Below are 21696 nucleotides of genomic sequence, written 5' to 3' on the forward strand. Positions count from 1 at the left end.
TGGATCGTTTGTTGTTTTAATCTCTAATACGTGGTGTTTAATTATTTAGGATTATTTTTGAGTTTATTTTTATGATATATGTATGAAGAACAAGCTGTAAATTGAGTGGAAACAATAGAAAATCCCTGGGATGGAGAAAAATTGCACAAGGAAAAGTTAAGCAGCAAATGGCAATTTCGAGCAGTCCCACGCGAATTAGGGACGTCACGCACCTCTCCCCCTTGGACTAACCAATGGGGAGTGATGATATATAAAGTTGAATATGCAACATTTCTCTCCACTCTCTCCATATCTGGACCATTGCGATGCACACCTTACTTCACACAGGGCAAAATTCTCCCACCATAAATACAACCCTTGTACTTGTTTGTACCCACCTTGGACGTATTTGAACATTTAGGAGGGGATGATATATACTTTAATTAGGGTTTATTTATCTTTAATTTATGTTTTTAACTTATTTAAATATTCACTTATTGATTTGGATTATGGTTATATGTATTAGTGGCTAAACGCCCCCTATCCGGGGGTTAAGGCCAAAAACATGTTTACTTTAGCTTTGAATTGAGTTAGTTGGGATTGATTATCATATTTGGAGGTTTATGCATCTTTTATTTAAATTTTATGTATTATATAACATTAGAATACATATATTGTCAAATATGTGATCTCGGGAGGGGGAATAGGAAGATAGAATGTGGGGATGAAGAGTAAGGTTCCTATTATTTTATAAAATAAGAAATTTGAATTAGCGTCAAGGATAGGGATACAAATAGGATCCTTGCTTGGTGATTATGTAGGATGATAGCTTTATGCATCTAATTGGATTATTACATTCCCACTCAACTATGTAGTTGTAATTTCCAAGTTAGGGAGACGAGAGGTCGGGAGACCATGATGATGCGATAAATCCTACGGATCAACAACCAAGACAAGCAAACTAACGAATGAAGTTCAATAGCGTAGTCGGATTATTCAAAGTGCCTTTACCCTATGTTTTCATCCATTTATTGTGCAAGAATTTTCATCCATTGATTGTGCAAAGTATTTACTTTTGCACACTATTTACTTTTATTTAATTTATAACTTTCTAAACTCTATTGGTTACGTTCGCACTTATTTAATCTTAATAGTTGAGCTATAATAGGGTAGTTGTTAAGACAAATCTCAGAGGGATCGATATTCGGGTTTGTTTAAGGCCACTGTATTACATGATGAGACCACAAGCACTTGTGTGTGTGCTTGGGTGTAATAGTCTACTATGCCTAATCATTGTTCCGTAATCGTCTGGATATTTCAAATCGCACTAATTAGGATTCTAATACCTAACTACAAACCCAAACCTAGAATATTATCATATTGTTACTACAATTAAGCCTAATCTAAGAGAAAGACAAGCTTAGCCTACCTGGACACCAAAGAATGCCTGAAAAATTCTCCTAAATAACTGCTTTACCCTCCAGAGAATCTTCCGCATGATGCCACGCCATAATAATGTTACTCTTTTCATTAATACAATAACAACTGTATTTATATTTAATTTTTGTTCTTTGAGTACAAAATGAAGCAAAAATCCCATGTGGGGCTTGCTTACAGAATCACACTTTGAAACCATAAACATATCTCTCTATTCTCAAAAAATATTTAGACTCATGAATGTGTAGATTTTGAGCCTAAACGACACTAAAATCAACGCTACATAGATTTATGGATTCGGGTCTATATTAAAAAATTAAACGAAGGATTAAATGGAAATTACAAGGATTTTGATGAAGAAATATTATTCCGAGCCCACAAACACCCCCACCATCTCCCAATGATTAATCTCCCAACTTGACACACACTCTGTGGTTTTTATCTCTTTAGACTTGTGAAAATATGAGAGAGAAGAGAGTAAAATAGAATTTAATAACCTCCTAGGTGACCTAGTACTATTTAAGGGGTACACACTAGTTTTGGTTGTTTCGCTAAAATGGACAAGTAGCCTTTAAGTAGCCTACTCTATAGAGGACTGTCTTCAATTTTAGTTGGCCAGATGGCAAGCCATGGTCTTTTAAGCGACCTACAGGCCACCTTAGCGGATACACCAGTTGAGTTGCATCAGTTTAAACTTGAAATATTCATAGTTTCCATCGACCCCTTTAGATTCGTCTAGAATCCCCTTAACACAAATGACTATTCTATCCTATAAAACTAAATGGCGCCATCAAAATTTCCATCAAAGGGTTATTTTAATGAAATATGGGCTACAGACCCATCGGCCATTTCTATCATGTTTTGACCAATAGCTCAAAATGAGTCTGGAAGCCTCGGGACATAATCCAAAGATCCTAGTAGCATAAAATTGATGTTTCAAAGCTGATGGAAATATCAAAATTGGCATACGAGGTCGGTAAACTAAATCTTATGCTTGATATCCAATCCTTACCAGAAATGAATTAAAAATAAGGAATTGGCTCTAAAAATGTAAAAAAACTATTCAATAAATGAACTATCAGCTCCTGGAAGTCAAAAATAACTTAGGGAAGATATAAGAAAGCTCTAAATTGTGAAAATGTATGGAAAAATAGAAAATGACCTATGGGGTAGTTATAATATCCACTATTAAAAGAACGTTCACCTGCAATAGTAAATGATTAGGATATACCTGAAGGCCCAAACAAGTGGGGATACTGGGTCCACATCTCGCTATCGATCACCCAAGTAGCCTCTTCTATTGGGTGGTGTCTCTAGTGGACCTTAACTATTTGATTCTCCCTAGATCAAAACCGCCTAACATCCCTAGGTAATAAGAAAATGGCTCCTCTGCAAAGGTCAATCTCTTATCCAACAGAAGTAAGTCCTACCGAAGCACATGTGACTAATCAAGAAATATGGCGCTGCAACATAAAAATATTGAAGACTTGATCGACAGCGACAACATAAAGGGGCAAGTCTAACTCATAAGCCATATGTACAATCGTCCGAAGGATCTCAACTAGTCCAATATATCTACGGTTGAGCTTGACACCTATTATACGCGATACTTGAAGGAATACTTGATCTCAAACTCCAAATATAATGGTATAGAGTTTACTATCTGTATATGCCTTATGCATACTCTAAGCTTCCCTCAACTTATCCTAGATCACTTTGACTCTATTCAATGACTCCCGAAGCAAGATAGTGCCATGATGCCTAACTTGAAAGGTCTCAAACCATCCGTTCGAAGATTAACAATGCCTACCATATAGGGCCTCAAGTATTACCATCTCAGTACACGAATGGTAGCTATTATTATACACGAACTTTGACAATGCTAATTGTTGCTCCCATTAACCTCCAAATCCATAACACAAGCTTGGAGAATTGCCTTAAGAACCTGAATTATCCACTCTTATTGCCCATCGATCAGATGGTAAAAAGTAATACTTAGATCCACTTGAGTACCAAACCCCCCGATAATGATCTCCATAATCTAGAAATAAGTATGCAGCCTCAGTTTCAATGATGGATATAGGCACCCCATGCAGGAAAACTATCTCAAAAACATAGATACAGGTTAATATCTCGATATTATAGGACATTTGAAAAGAACAAAAAGTTGTCGATTTGGTTAACCGATCCACAGTGACCCAAATGCAATATAAACCATGGGAGATGCAAGGAAAAAAAATAATAAAGTCAATAGGGATCCACTCCCACCTCTGCTTGGGAATGGACAATCTCTTAATCATGCCTCGTACCTCTGATGCTCAGTTTCCACCTACTGAAAAAATTATCAACAAGCTATAAAGTCATCCATATCTCTCTTTATACTGTTCAACTAATAGTGCTTCCTTAAATTATTATACATTTTTGTTATACCAGGGTGAAATAAATATCTAGAACTGTGAGCCTCATGAAATATCACTTAATAAAGTTACCAACCCTCAAAACATAAATACAATTATTAAACCTTAGAATAACCTCTAAATCTATGGTAAAACTCCTAGACTCACCACTCAGCACCTTATCCTAGATGACACAAAGTCCCCTTAAACTAGCAATTTTGAATTTGCCAAAATGAGGTACACCTCGCTTCCACAATAGACAGAATTCTCATGGGGTTTGAAATATTTTGTCTAAATATGAAGTTGGCTTAGGAATGGATATCCAACACCAATGACCTCTTAAAATTGAAATAGAGGCCTAGATAGACATACTCATAATTTTTCATCTCAAGGCATCCTCTACAACATTTGCCTTGCCCAAATGGTTTAAAATAGGAATGTTATAATTCTTAAGAAACTGTATACTCATAAAAATGTTGTCGTTGAACATAATCATTAAAAAGTATAAATAAGGGCTGAACACACAGTTCTTATATTCACCAGGGACTCATACTGGCCATATAAAGTCCTAAAGGCTTTCTTTGGGATGTCATCAACCAAAATCCTCAAGTTATGGCAACTAAACTTTAATTCAATCTTAGAGAACACTATTGCTCCCTGAAGTTGGTAAAATAAATCCTTAGTGTAAGGCGTAGGATACCCATGCTTCACCATCATATTATTAAGATACCTATAACTAATACACCACTACAAAGAACTTTCATTTTATGAACAAGATAGGAGCACCCTAAGGCAACATATTCGATTATATGAAACCCTTACTCTGAAGATCCTAAAGCTAAGAATTTAGCACATTAAGCTCGATAAGAGCTATATGGATTGGTTATATAGAAATAGGTGGGGAGATTGTCTTAATAAAAATAACCTACTCAAATTCACACTTAGGAGAAAAACTAGGTAGATCGATAAAAAAATCACGAAATTTGCATACTATAGGAATAGAGTAAAGTGAGGGACACTCCATAAAAACATCATGAATATAAGTGAGATAGGACTCATAACCCCTTGATATATATCCCATAGCTCAAACATTAGATATAATCCCCATAGGCTCATAGCTATAAGATCCGTTCCACACAATATGTTCGGAATGACTAAGGAAACAGTCTTGACAAAATAATCAAAGACCGCATCATAGAGGGATAACCAGTCCATGCCTATAATCATATCAAAATCCACCAAATCAGATAAAAGAATATCAGCCTAAGTATCGTACTCTCATATAGTCATAAAATGTGGTCTATAAAGCTGATCCAACACTGAAGAGTCACCCACAGGAGTAGATACGCATAATGACTTTAATAATTAATTTTAAGATGAAAATATTCATAGTGAATGATAAAAAGATACATAAGAATAAATGGATCTTAAATCAAATAAAGAAAAAGTTTGTTGATGGCACTTTAATATTGTGCTAGTAATAATAGCATCCAAAGACTCTGCCTTAGGTCTACAAGGTATAATGTATAAATACCCTTGAACACCTTCCGACTGGGTACTTGATAGATCATCCATCCTACCTAATTGAGGACCTCCACGAGTACTCTAGGGACCACCCCAATGACCCTGCATACCACCTATAGCTGGGGGAGGTACTTCCCTATTTGGCAGAACACTCTAAACTACAAGTACAACTTCTCCATACTTGGGACACTCATTGGAGAAATGGATTATAGACTAGTAATCATAACATGGCCAATCCCTATAATGTATCTTGAAGATCTATATCACCTAGAATAGACACATTGTCTAGAAAATCCAAAAGATGAACTACTTGAAGAATGACCATTACTCTGACCAAGATGATCACTATCGCTTGGCTGACCTCTATTAGTAAGTAGCAGTGTAAAGCCTACTAGACTGACCCTGAAGCTGATAAAAATAACATGAAGGATACCTACCTTGACAATTCCTACCTCTAAATTATGAGCCACTCCAGCTCCAACTAAAACTACCTAGATAATATGGCCTCTTATGATTTCACCAGATGAATCTCATCCATAATCTAATAATGATTAAAAAATTTAATAAAGGACCTAGCAGCAATAACAAAACTTTGCATATCCATGCAAAGAGGAATTTCATTCCCCTAACATAACAACAAATATGCTCATACTCATTTGGCAAAATAGAAGTAGTATGCTTGGCGAACTCATAAAATTGACCTCGTACTCCAAGAGTGTCATAGAACCCTGATCTAATGTAGAGAACTAGTCTCTTAAAGGATCTATAAGGCTACGAGGCATACACTTCTCAAAGAATACCTTAAAGAATAAAGTCCATGTCAATAAGGGAGATTTAGTTGGTTTTGAACCGATGAAACCACTCCACTAATGTTAAGCTGCTAAATTCAAATAAAAAGTAGTGTAGTCCACATCATGAGTCTCATCAATGCCCAAATTACATACCCTATCTTCACAAGAAACCAAGAAATCATGTATCCTCAGTTGGTGCCCAATAAAATTAAGACAGAGTCAATCTCAAGAATCTACCCAACATCTTCTGCTCCACCATATACATCTTAGGTGGGAGACAATTGGTTGAGAAACTACTGATTTTGGAGGATATGAACTCTGGGGGTTCCAGTTATAGTTTTTGTTGCTACCTCAGTTCCTCTTCAATCCACAGACTGAGCACCACAAGATGGTTCAACATTAACCAATAAAAAGACCTAAACTAGATCATCTCTGAGCAGTAAAGAAGAAATAAACTCTAGTTAAGCCAGGGTTCCCCCTTGTCCCACGACTGGTTCTAGTGAAGGAATCTTTTCTGGGAGAGCAGGAATAGGGTCTAATAAATGCTCCCTATCTTTGTCTCTAGTTAGGGATACATCTCTGTACTATCCTTAACCTATAGACCTCCATGTTATTCGGTTGGATCTATAGTCACAGACTTGGGATCCTCATATCGTGTATCTAAAGCATGCATCTTAGCCATCTGCGAAAGAGTGAAACTAAAAAAATCTTAGAAACTAATTCATACTATTCACTTGAAATTAGTGAAGGAAATGAAGATGTCCTAAGATTTACTACAACCTCACAAAGATAAGAAACAAACATCATCGTTGTAATCCATTAGACTCTACTAGACACTTGCTCTTGTGCCAATAATACTAGTTTACAAAGCGCTCTGATACCAATTTGTCACGACCTGATTTCATAAGTTATGGTGGCACCAACATTAACCCCACTAGTAGGTAAGCTAAACCATAGCCTATATCTAGAAGAAATGGGCTAATTGGTGGGAAATCACATAAAATGCAAAAATCATACTAGTACTAAATTAAAAGAAGCAGTCACAAAGACAATAACATAAATATTGAGTAAAAAGAAAAAAGATAATGCCATCCCATAACCTAGTAGAGTTGTCAAAAAAAGAACATGAGTACTAAATAAGTGAACATACAAGTGTCTAAGAAGATAGAAAGGCTACATTGAAAAATAGGATAAGTAATGGTCATGTCCGATTTCAAGAGCTTACCCTTTCTCCATGATCTGAACAACACAATTACAACTTCAGTAATAATATTTATTACTCGAATCTACACCAAAAGGGTATAAATGTGTTGTATGAGTACCAAAGCTATAGGTACTCAATAGTCATTATCGGCCGACTAAGCTAAATTGTAATATAAATAATCTAAAATGTGAGATAAATAAACTAAGTCAGTGGAATAAGGAAAACATAGAATAATACTCCAAATATTGAAAGTAAATAACCGAGATAATAATATAAATAAAACAACTATCACTATAGAACTCTGGGCCCCCATAATCCTAGATGGTGCAATAGAGTAAATAACCCACTGTCGATCCCCATAAGCTAGGAAGGTGCAATCAAAGAGTAGTTAACATGAATTATACTAATTAATCATATCCTAAAATTATAATCATATATCTTTCCACACCATAAATATAATCATAATAAATAATCACTTAATTCCAAACTTAAACCCAGACTAATATCTCATATGCTGGACTTGAACTAGAACTGATATTATCAGTAATACAAGAATCAACCATGTCTTAGAAACATGAATCGCAAGAAATAAACCAAAACTAATATTATTAATAGTATTAAAATTGGATCAATCATAGAATCTCCTAGGCACCAATATACATTAATCCATCATATTCAATCCTCCTTGGTATTAATAATGGAAATAAGACAATGAAACATATTTATTTAGTCTACAAGGTGCTAATAGAAATCTTAACCTAAGGTAGACCAGAGGGACCACTTCAACCCCAATAGTTTATTCTAAGGAAAATTATACCCTATACAAGTCTAAGGTATCAAATTTCATAACTAGATAATAATCAAGTCTTATTGGGGCCTAAGATAAAAATTCAACCTAACGAGCGAGTAGCTAAGACAATTATGCCTAATTATGATTTTGTAATAGGCTAAAGATCAAAATCACACTAACTACACCTACATGTACTAATTCCCATCCCAAAATATCATAATATCATATCAATAATATAATTAAGCCCAATTTAATGGAGTGGTAAGCCTAGCCAACCTGATACCAAAAATAGCCTACTAAAGTCCTCTAAATCGACAATTTCCTCTTCTGAGAATCTTCCATATGATGCCATGCTATCAAAATTGTAATATACTTTTAAGTACAAGAACAATAGGTCCCTTGCGAAATTGCACTTTTGAAATCATAAATGCGTCCCTCCATGCTTAGAGATCATTTACCCTCAAGAATGTGTATATTCTGAGCTCCAAAGATAGTAAATTAACCGAACCACAATCTAAGGATTTAGGTCTAAATTGATGAATGAAACCAATAATTAGACGTAATCTTACTAGTATTTAGATGAGGTAATGATTATTGTAAGCTCGCAAACACCCCAAATCTCCCAATGAACACTCTCCTAATTCTCTACATACTCTAGGGATTCAAGCTCTTAAGACTTATGAAAATTAAAGAGAAAATTGGGCAAGAGGGGGATTTAATGATCTCCTAGTTGCCACATAAGAAGAAACTTGACCTCTTAAGCGATACCTGACAAGTCAAGCCACTCCCTATTAGAAGAAGGGTTGTCGATTAAGTATTAATGACCTAATTGGTCAAGCCTTGGTTGCTAAAGAAATAAAATAAGCAAATAAAAGTCCTCCTCTTTAGATAACTGTGTCTGCTTAAGTAGACACACCAGCTAAGTGGTGCATCGGTTGAAACTCAAAAAATTCCTTATTTCCACCGATCCTTTGGGATATTTCTTAAATCTTGTGAATTAAAACTATACTACCTTACTAAATTTATCATTTTATACTTAATGTCACTATAAAAATTTCCATCCAAATTCATTTCAACAAAATGCAGGCATGATATCTATAGGCTATATTTATTAAATTTTAACCAATAGTCCAAAAAAAGTTTTGAAGCCTTGGAACCCAAAGCAAAGTCCCTCATAGCCTATAATCGATATTTCAGAGCTGATGAAGCTTTCAAAATTATAATACAAGGTTTTAAGCTAAAGCTTACACTAGATAGCCAATTTGTACAAATGTAGACCTCAAGAGAGTAAATTGGCTCTAGAAACCAAATAAACTACCTGATAACTAAATTGTCATCTCCAACAAGTTACAAATGACTTATGGGAGCTATAAATAGAAAAAAAATATGTGAAAAAGTAGAAAATAAAATTAAGGATAATTACATGAAGTAAAGTTGTCCCTATCAAGATAGAGCAACTAACTTTAAACCATCTAATTAGAGATCTATACCTCCTACCGTATTGTTCTTTAAATGAGGCCACCTAAGTAATAGTGCAATAGCTTTAATTATATGTAAATACAATCAAAGGCAAATGATAATCCTAACTACCATTTAAATTTATCATACATGTTCTCCATGTGCCCTCTAAGGTATAAATAGTGCTCTCTGCCTTACCATATATATATAGTTGAAAAATCACACTAAACTGAACTTGAGTACCAAAAAAATTTTGAAATATCTTCTAAAATTTAAAGGTAAAATGGGTATCATTATCAGAGATAATAGTGAAATGGGCACCTTGGAATTTCATGAACTTCGTAAGGTTGAGTGTAGCATAGTCCTTAGTTTAATATAAAATATTAACTAGTAGAAAATGGATTGGTTCTGATGAAACCCTTGTCTAGGAGATCTTCAAACTATTTCTTCAATTTATTTAACTCAACTAAAGCCATTCTATTGGGTGGAATTAATATAGTTTGGGCAGCTAGAAGGAGATCTATGGGCAAATAATTTGGAAACATTTCTATAAATTCATTTATCATAAGAATTAACTCAAGAGTTGGGGTCTTAAACTTTGAAACCTTAATCCAAACATGATGGTAGATACACCCTTTGGAAATAAATTTTTTTACCTTAAGGTAAGAGATGAACTGACCTATAGGTATTTAGGTACTACCCTTCCACTCGATGACATGCTATTTTTTGAATTTAAACTAGAATACTTTTTTCCTACAATCAACCAAGGCATAGCAGTAGTGGGACAAATCTATGCAATGAATAACATCAAAATCTTCTATGTTTAACTCTAAAATGTCAACTAAGATGACTGGTGTATCATAGATTTACAACACTTAAAATGAGGAACTTTTGTAAATCCAAAGGTATTTTTATCAAGATATGATATGGTTGGTGTAGATTTTCTAGAAAACAAGATTGGAAATGATTGGCATAGAAAAGTAGAAAAATCATAAGTATGACAAAGCAAATGTGAAATGAGTCATTGAGTTAATACAAACCCATCGCCTAGGTTTTCATTAGTCTAGAATCCTATCAACTTGAATGACAAAGACAATGGATGACTAAAACTCATCAGGATAGAACAAGTCATATGGAAGGATCATTTGAGCAAAGAAATTAAAGTCTCAAAGATGTAAATATTTGTACAAGTGGAGATGATAGTAGGCAATGAACCATACTGACATGTAATGAGTCATATCATAGAAACCATTGGAAGTACAGTATAGTTAAAACCTTGGAGAAATTAAAGGACAAGGAGGGTATGATAGGGGACTATGACTTATTTAGTCTAACGACCAGTTGTCTTTAGTAACCTTCTTGAGCATTTAAATAAATCATGAAAACATGAGAAAGGGCATAGTGGAAATAAGTATGCCTATGATGCATATAGCCAAAAAATAAGTCATAAATGGTAGAGGAAGAAATAATTTATGATAAGGAAAAATATTAGCAACAAATCGCTGCCAGGGGTGCCACCAACGCCGACTTTATAATCATATGTTATTTAGGAAAGGTTTTATTTGTCTATAAATACTATTATTTAATTTATTATTTAAGCTTCTACAAATATTTTATTCTTATCATCATATTGTATAATCCTAAAACATATCATTGGAATTGATGAACATTATTTCTTGGGTTTTAATCAAAGTTTATATTTTGGAGTTTATTTCTTCTTGTAAGTACACAACCGTGTTTTTATTTATGAATACTTATTCCATACTTACGATCATGACTATCTACATACCATAACTAGGGTAGTGGAAATTATATTAAATTAACAAAATGGGTTCAGTGTAAATCCAGTCTAGATCAGTGTGCTTACATGTATTACTATTTCCTTCATTTTTATTGCTTTTATAATACCCTAGTTTTTCGACTCTAAAAATTTCATGTCTGTTTAGCTTACTTCCCATGCAATGACTCACATGATAAGTTGTTATCACTTACCACGAGTTGTATAGAGTCATTTGGAGCTTAAGCTATGAGTATTGCCCATGTTTCAATCTTGATCATGAGAAATATCCTATAAGTCATAAGGTGTGGTCACGAGTCATGGTAAGAGGCCCATGACCATAACAATGTGGATGCCCCAAGTCTCTACCCAGACTACAAGTCAAGGAAATAACTTATAGTCATTTACTCTGAGTCAACACGAGCTCATAACGATAAGTGATACTTTTCCAACATGTTTTTATTAAGGGCTTTTTGGTTTATACCCATGTTTAAATAATTACCCACGAATTAAAAATACTTATAGGGTACCATTATCATCCATAAACTAATCAAAACATACTTATCTCATCTTAAACTCTCCCAAAGTAAAAGAAAGATGGGGTTTCTAAGGATTAAGCACCTAGGGTTCAAATTAGGATTCTTTACAAAATTCTAGGTATTTTATGTATGTATCTCTTCCCTAACTTGGTTTCTCATAAACGGATATGTTTAGTAATTTTTATGTGATTTTAAATTGTGGGTTTCGAAAGATGGGTTGAGGGTTTTGAATTGGTTCTTACTTGGTTAGTTTTACCATGATTTTGGAATTATTATTCATACTCATCTCATGGTCTTTGAACTAAAATTGTGTATGGGTATGGCGGATGAGAAGGGGGTTGTGGAATTCCCCTAAAATTATGGTTTTTTGTTTGTAATTGGTATAAACCTAAACCCACAAGAATAATTATTTTTGGAAAATGGATAATTACATAGGTTTTCTCACTTTTATAAGCTAATACATTGCATTAATGGATAAATAAATAAAAATAGATTCACAAGGCCTTAGCGTCTAGGGTTTTATTTCAAATGGTTTTTAAGGACATGGTGGCCATGGATTTGTTCAAAATTAGAACTTTGGAGTCTAATTAGTGAATTGGTTCTTGAATGGCATAATGAAATTAGCTAGCAAGTTCAATAAGTACAATGATACAATTTGGCAATTCCTTAATGGATTGCATCTTGGTTTAATGAATGTGTTATGTGGAAATATTTTAATTTGGCCTTAAAGAGGGTTGTGTAGCTCACCGTGGAAGGTGGAATTCTTAGGGAGACCAATAAGAAAACCACATTTATCGGTGTGGGGTTCTTGTTGATCGTGTGCATAGTTCACACTTTATATGTATATATATATTTTATAATGATAGGGGTCATGGATTCCCTTTCCCTAACTCGAATTTTCTTAGTTCGTATAGGTAATATGCACTGGGACCTTTTAGAAAAGGGAGCAGAACCTATATAGCTAGTGGGTTCCCAGTGGACCTTTTAAAATTTCATGCTAACCCTTGTTTCCTATACCGACATCATATATATGTATGTATGAATGTGTGCATGTGGTTTTGATCGATTTTTGACATGACATTATTTTATCACATCCCTAATTTATATGTTATCAAACACCCTACTAACCATCTTAAGAACTATATATGTTTCAAAATATAGGGACCAAAGAAACCTATTTTACCCTTGTACAACGTTACGTGGATTAGTATATTTGTCGAGTTGCATTGAAGTGGTAAGATTCCATCATCTAAAAGGCCAAACATTTCACTAATATCTTTATGATTATCGAAATACCATTAATTTCTTCTTCTATTTTTTATTCCCTTTTTGTCCATAGCCAAAAGAATGTCCCAACCTAACTTAGTATTTCAATTTTGAGGCTTTTGTGGATAAAGTGTGGGTGGATATTGTTTATTGATTCTTAGTTTCTATTAAGTTATTAGTATATCTTTCATGTTCTTGTTTGGGTGTCTTCCGTTATTATATTATATTTTGTTATGGTTGTCTTGGATAAGAGGGTGATCTTGACTCTTAGTGATCTTGAGATACCCATAATGATTTCACCTGGAGTTTGGCCGTGATAAGCTTGGTATTAGAGCATTGGTTTAGGATCTATGGGTATCAACAAAGCCGTGTCGACTAGAGTTAATTTTATGGGTGATTAGCGCACCACACTTATAAGGGGAAAGCTATAAGAAGCTTAGGAATGTTTCACTTTCTTGTATTCTATTTCATACTATAGAGTCTAGTGTCATGGTATTTTTATAACTCCTGGTTTACTAGCATTTCAGATTATGCCTCCTCAAAGATCGAATGTTTGTAGAAACTTTGCATGTATCTTTCCCCACCTAAGCAAAATATGGAGGGGACTCATCCTATTTGTGAAGTGTAGTCTCGATCTAGGGTCCCTTATCCTAATTGTGCTCCTCTACTTGGGGTTCCACCGGTCCCTAGTAGTCCCTCCACGACTGGTGACACGCATGCTCAGTCACCTAAGTAGGATATTTTTACTGTGAAGTTCTATTAGTCTGTTCATATTCTTACTTAATTGGTGGCCTCTCAGTCTGGTCCTGTTGGTTCCTCCCCTTTATCAAAGGTAACTCGAGTTGGGAAATTTATGAGATTGAATCCCCCAAACATTATTGTCACTAATGCTGAGAAGGATCCTCAAGAATTCATTGATATGATGGAGAAAACATTTAGAGTGATGCAAGCTACTTTTATAGAGGGTGTGAGTTTCTTGCTTATCAGTTGAAAAATGTTACTTATCAATGGAATAAGGAGTAAAAACAGTCAATGGGTAATGATGCTAAGAGCAAATTGCGAGAGGAGTTTTTTAGTGCTCTTCTTTAATATTTCTTTCCTCAGATGTCGAGGAAGGCCAACACGAAAGATCTGGTAAACTTGAGGCAAGGTAGGATGAGTGTGAAAGAATATGCCATAAAGTTCTATTGATTGTTTTATTATTCTCTAAAGTTGGTGTCAAGTATGAGCGCTAGGATTAGAAAATTTGTTTTAGGTTTGTCTTGTGACTTGGTATTTGAGTGTACGGCTATGATATTGAAAAAACATATGGATATCACATAGATTATGGTTTACAAGAAGCAAGTAAAAGATGAAAAGAAGAAATAGATAGAGATGGAAGAGAGGAAAAATAAGAACTATAGATATTTAGAGTGGGGTATGAAGCAATAAAATAGAGGGAGAGATGGTAGGCAGTGGACTAAAAAGAAGAGTTGGGGGAGTTGTAGTTCATATTCGTTGGCTAGTGATTTGTATCCTAAGTTATCTAGTGATCTTTGATTTAAGGCTATTAGTGGTCCTAAGGAATAGAGTGCCTAGTCTCAGGATAATGGAGCTTTGTTAGCCCCATCTTATCCTCTATATAGATTTTTTGGACAACTTTATTATGGTTATTGTGATAAGGATATGAACTTGTGCTTCAATTACGATTGGCCTGGACTTATACGCAGGAATCACTAGTTGGGGCTAATAATGTCCCAATCGCCACATCTTTAGATTTACAACAAAGGGTACTACTTATAGGACCAGTACTGGCCAAAATCATCATTATACTATTTCAACCTATCAGTAATCTGAGGCATCATCTGATGTTATCACTGTACATTGTAACTCTTTTCTCATGATGCGTATTAATTGCTTTATTCGTGGTCTACTTTTTCTTATGTGACCTCTTATATGGATGTGTATTTTGGTTTTGGTCTTAAAAGTATTTCCAACCCATTCTCTATTTCTACTCTAATGAGTGATTCCATTATGGCTAGAAATATCTATAGGGGCTGTGTGGTGTCTAACTTTCATAAGGATATATGGGTGGATTTGGTAGAACTTGACAAGATAGATTTTGATGTGATCTTGTGGATGGATTTTCGTCATTTGTTCTATTCTTCCTTGGATTGTAGGTCACAAAATGTCAGTTTCTTATTCATGAACTAACCGGTAATCAAATAGGAAAAAAGTTCCTTAGTACCTTAAGGGAGGTTCATTTCTTACCTTAGTACCTATGGTTAATGAATTTCGTAAGGTGTTTCCTGATGATCTTTGTGGAATTTCTCCTAATAGGGAAATAGATTTTGGGATTGATTGATGTGTGAGCTAATGCAAAAACATTTAAGGCTTTTAACTAAGAGTAATTGCAATGTCTTAAGAAACTTTTGTCATTTTTCATTGGTTTATGTTTGATTTTGCAGTTTAAGCTGATATGATAGAGAACCAATAAGAATGGAAGCAAAGAAGTCAAAATCTTAAGAAATCCAAAGACAAGTATGGATGATGACATTTGTGATAAGTCGTCATCCCTATGACAAGTTATTAAAGTCGTCGTCAGCAGTAAATAGGGAATCGTCCTAAGTTGAAGGATGTGATGACATTTTGTGATAAGCCGTTAAGGGTTTGATAAGCTGTCAAGGATGTCGTCAGCTTGAGGCAGCATAGGAGAACTGAAGCAGAGCTTTGACGACATTTTGTGATAGGCCATCACGAAGCTAGTCAAGTTTTTTGTCAGCCTTAAATAATAAGAGCCAAAGCTAAAGAAGGAGCTGACGACATTTTTGATAAGTTGTCAGCCTCCTGATAGGCTATCACAAATGTCGTTACCTAATTTGAGGGATTTCTGAATTCAATTATTTTGTTTCCATAATTAGGGTGAAGTATTTACAGTTTTGTTTTAGGATTTTCTAAGGAGATCCGCACATTGAGTTTTGACAATACTTTTTGATATTTTTCTCTCTCTAATTTCTTGGCTTGAAAAAGAAAATACTTTGAAGAAATTATTATCATTACTCTGGGATTTTCCTTTGTGATCTAATCTGTGATTCACTAGTTATTATTCTTTTTGTAGTAAGGTTAGCATTCCAAGTATGAATACTACTTGTTATTTTGATGTTAGCATTATGAGTGGCTAAATTCCTTTAACCTGAATTATGGGATCTAGGGTTAGGTCTTGATAAGGTGCTAAGTGTTCATGATTCAATAGGTGGTAGGATTTCTTGATAATTCTATGGTTTTATTTAATGTCTTTTGGTTGCAAACAATGGATAAAACCTTCTTTGGTTTGCTTGAGAAAGAAATCAAATATAGTGGGAAGTGAGATATCGATAGGGACTTGGAAATACTCCATTTAATAATCAGCGCTGTAATAAGGTTGGTTAACCTGAGGTAAAATCTAGGTAGTGAATACAAATTCCCTACGCCCGAGAGGATTAAATAATTAAATGCTTAAGTAGGTCGAGAGACATTTAAGCATAACGTCGATAAAGATAACTTATTATCCTACCTACCGTGAGGATATTGAACCACCGTTAGATCTATCAAGTATCGAGAGACCTAGTGAACATAATTTTTGTCTTTCCTATTGATTGTGAACACTGATTAAAAAGACCAAGAATTACTTGTTAAACTAAAAATCCCCCATTTCTGGGAACATCCAACTATCAGTTGATTGATTTGCAAACTTAAGTTCACACCATATTCCCTGTGGGATTTGACCCCAACGTAGTTGGGTTTTATATTGACAACGATCGCTTAAATTCTCTTTGAGAGGTATAGTTTGAGCATTATCAAAAATGGCATCGTTGCCAGGGAATACGGTTGTAAACTTAAGTTTGTGTGCGCAAATTGACTGTTAGTTAAGTTTCCTAGTTTTATGTTTATTTGTTGTTTTTGTTTATTTGCAGGATCTTTATAGTGTTTACTAAGAACCAGAAGTTCCAGTAAACCATTATTACCACTTAATTACAAACCACAATGAATTTGAATAATGGTAGAACAATAAGAGGCTAACAGACTGGTAGCCTTAGCTCGAGCTATGGTGAATGTGAATAATGTTAGGCAACAAGCATGACATCTAAATCCTAAGGACGAAGATTTGGGAGATGAGGAGTTGCTGAATCCTGGTAACCCAAGGCTTGCAGGGCAGATATCTTCATCCGTACGACGTAATGTTAATACGAACCGTCCATTCCAAGAAATTCAAGAGTACTAATTGGTCCAGTATGATCCCAATGATAACGATGATAGCATGGATGGGGCAGGGGCAATGGGTGCAATCATTCCTCCACAGTTGGCACCTGGGGCCAAGTTCAACATTAGGAGTACCATTATCCAACTCCCTAATCTTAAGTGGTTATTAGGTGCCTTCCTGGGGATGATCTGAACCTTCATCTGGTGAACTTTATCACTGTATGTAAATCTTTTGATAAGCCAAGAGTTGGCCAAAATGATATCCAGTTGAGATTGTTCCCGTTGTCTCTGTCTGGGAAGGCAACATTGTGGTTAAATGAGTTGACACTCGATTCTATAACCAATTTGAGGCTATTAAAAGGAGCTTTCCTAGAAAGGTTCTTTCTGCCTTCCAGGAGGGTATAATTGAGGGATGGGATTAGCAACTTTAGGTATCTCTCAACTGAAGCCTTTCATAAAACATGGGAGAGATTCAAGAAGAAGCTGACACAGTGTTTGAACCACAACATGACGGAGATACACTTGATAAAAACTTTATACAAGGCTCTTAACCCTGTTACGAAGCCAATTGTAGATAATGCTGGTGGTGGATCGTTTGTTGATCTTACATTCCTAGCGGCTTCAGAGATGCTAGACAGAATGACCAAATAGAGTCGGGCATGGCATACCATAGACTCTGTGGTAGATAGCCCCACTACTTCTATAGGTATTACTACAAAACAACAGAGAAGAAGAGAGGAGCATGACCAAGACATGGCTCACCTTAAAATACAGATGGACTTGATGACCAAGCACTTGCTATCAGGCAAGGTTGAAAAGGTGAAAGATGTGAGACCTTAGGATAGAAGTGATGTTGAAGCAAATGAATAGGCAAACTATGTTAATAATCAAGAGGGATTTTCGAGGCAATATCCAAGGGATTCAAGGTCAGAACTTTTATGATAAGCCTACTTACAAACATAGGGAGCAAGGAAATTGAAGGAATAACAATGACAGAAGTGGGCTATATGTTCCTCCTAGAAATTGTGAGGCTGCTTCAACAAGTTCCAAAAAGATGTCCATGGAGGAAATGATGGCTGAGTTACTGAAGGAAATGGAGGCAACCAACTCAGGTGTGACTTCCATGAAGACTGATCTGACATCCATCAGATAGCTGGTGCACTCACACTCCACCGCAATTAAATAGTTAGAGCAGTAGATGAGCCAACTTTCTATAGCATTCAACCAGAGGAAGAGTGGAACGTACCAAGTGATAAGGTCCAAAATCCATGGAATAATGGCTTATGCATAGATATTACCACTAGGAGTGGTAAAATATTACCTGGCTTTTCTATGGGCAAACCTATTATTCATGATGTTAGTGATGAATCAGAAAAGAAGGCCCAGTGGAGTTTGAGAAGCTGGATAATTCTGATGATGTTCTAGAGAAAGGTGAAGAGAAGAAGAAGGAGGTAGTGCTGAAAACTATCCCAAGACCACCACCTCTCTTTTCTTAATGACTGTAGACGAAAAATGATGATGCAAAATTTAGCAAATTCATGGTAGTACTCAAGCAATTAAAAAGTAATCTTCATCATAGTAGCATTATTTCTACAAGGACCTTGGTGTAGAAGAAACCATACCCAGGAACATTAACTATTCCCTACACAATTAGGACTATGGACTTAGCCAAGGTATTATGTAATCTGGGAGCAAGCATAAATTTGATGCCGTTGGCTTTTTATAGAATGTTGGGTCTGGCAAATCTCACACCCACCAACATGCAACTCGTGATGGTGTTTAGGTTAGTAAATTAACCAGTTGGCATTTTGTATGATATGTTAGTGAAGGTGTCCATCTTTATATTACCTGCAAACTTCATCATTCTGGATTGCAAGGTAGACTTCAAGGTGCCTATAATCTTTGGTCAACCTTTCCTAGCAACTGGAAGTGTGTTGATTAATTTAAGAGTGAATGAGCTCTTAATCAGAATGATGGTTAAGTGGTATGATTTGATGTGTGTAAATCAATGAAGCAGCATAAAGAAATAAGCATGTTCTCAGTAGTTGATGTGTATTATAAGGATGAACGGAGGTGTCAGTAGCAGAGCAACTTGTTTTCAAACCTTTGCCCGTGGTTATGATGAATTTTGATAGTGAAGGCATCATGGAATATAAAGAGACTGTTCTTTAGTAAGAAGAGGTTCATATCCTTTTTCTCCTATAAAGCTAGACCTTGACCTTGCTTATTGACCGACACCACCAGCTAAGTCATCTATTTTGGAGCCACTGGTGTTTGAATTGAAAGAATTGCATATGCACTTATGGTACGTGTTTTTGGGCAATGAGAATATGCTACCTATTATTATTGGGGAAGATTTGGGTGACCAAAAGGTAAACACACTTATTTTAGTATTTTGGAGGCACAAGAGACCTATAGGATGGACCATCACAGATATTTTTGGCATTCCCCCTGGCATCTGTACAGATAAAATTCAACTTGAGGAATATTATATTCCAACCATTAAGCATAAGTACCGTCTTAACCCACCAATAAAAGAGGTGGTTTAGAAGAATATTATTAAGTGGTTGAAGCCAGGAGTGGTTTACCCTATTTTTGATAGCAAATGGGTGAGTCAGTTCAATGTGTGCCTAAAAAAAGGGGGCATAACTGTGGTTGCAAATGAAAGGAATAAGTTGATTCCACTTAGGCCTGTGACAGGGTGGAGAATTTTCGTGGACTATTGCAAGATGAATTCATGGACTCTGAAAGATCACTTCCTGATGCCCATTATGGACCAAATTCTTGATCAATTAACTGGAAGGGGGTGGTATTGTTTTTTAGATGGTTATTCTAGATACAACTAAATCTGTATTTCTCCTAAAGATCAAGAGAAGACGACATTCACATATCCATATGGAACCTTTACATTTAAGAGGATGTCGTTTGGTCTATGCAATGCACCTGCCACTTTTCAATGGTGTATGATATCTATATTCTCAGATATAGTGAAGCACACCATAGAAGTATTCATGGATAATTTCTCTATGGGAGGAGATTCATTTGAGATATGTTTGGCGAACCTGAGTATAGCCTTGCAATGATGTATTGTATTCAATCTAGTGCTTAACTAGTAAAAATGCTATTTTATGATAAATAAGGGCATCGTTCTCAGCCACAAAATTTTAGAAAAAGGTATAGAAGTTGATCGAGCAAAAGTGGAATTTATTGAGAAACTGCCACTTTCAATTTTAGTAAAGGTAGTGAGTAGTTTTCTTTGATATGCTGGCTTTTATCAGAGGTTTAAAAGACTTTATAAAGGTTTCAAGTCTACTTTGCAAACCTTTGGAGAAAGAAGTGAAGTTTTTCTTTGATGATAATTTCATGAAGGCATTTGAATGCCTTAAAAAGAAGCAGGTTAAGGCCGTTATTGTTGTTACACCAGATTGGTCAAAATCATTTGATATCATGTGTGATGCAAGCAGTGTTACCCTTGGTGCTGTATTGAGATAAAAGAGGGACAAACTATTTGATTCGATATATTATGCTAGCAAATCACTGAATGGAGCATAAAAGAATTACACCATCACTGAGCAGGAACTTATGGTTGTAGTGTATGCTTTTAAGAATTTCAAGGATTATCTGCATGGGACCAAAGTGGTGGTCCACACTGACTGTACATCCTTGAGTAACTTGATGGTGAAGAAGGATGCAAAACCAAGGCTGATTAGATAGGTGTTGCTGCCATAAGAATTTTACTTCGAGGTTAAATATCAAAAAGGTTATGAAAACCAGGTTGCAGATCATTTGTCTAGAATGGATGGTGAGTAGGCAATTAGTGATAAAATGAAAATAAATAAAGCATTCCATGATTAGGAGATCTTGGCGACTATTGTGGAATAATTGCCGTGGTATGTTGATTATGCAAATTATGTTGTGAGTGAGTTCATCCCAGAAAATCTTTCTTTCCATCAAAGAAAGAAACTTCTACAGGATGTGACACATTACTTCTGGGATGAGCCGAATCTTTTCCGGCTATGTGCAAACAATATTATAAGGAGATGCATGCCAGAAGTGGATGTATTGTGCATATTGGAAGCATGTCATGCTTCCCCAGTTGGAGTTCACCATGCAGGTGATTGAATGGCTAGGAAGGTATTGCAGAGTGGTTAATATTGGCCAACATTATTCAAGGATGCCCATGAGTTTGTGTTGAAATATGACCAATGTCAGAGGCAAGGGTCAATCTCCAAAAGACATGAGATGCCTTTGACAAAGATACTTGAAGTGGAATTATTTGATTTATGTGGCATCAATTTCATGGGCCTTAGTTTAAGC

Source organism: Capsicum annuum, chromosome 1, assembly GCF_002878395.1.
Source record: "Capsicum annuum cultivar UCD-10X-F1 chromosome 1, UCD10Xv1.1, whole genome shotgun sequence".
Taxonomy (NCBI): domain Eukaryota; kingdom Viridiplantae; phylum Streptophyta; class Magnoliopsida; order Solanales; family Solanaceae; genus Capsicum; species Capsicum annuum.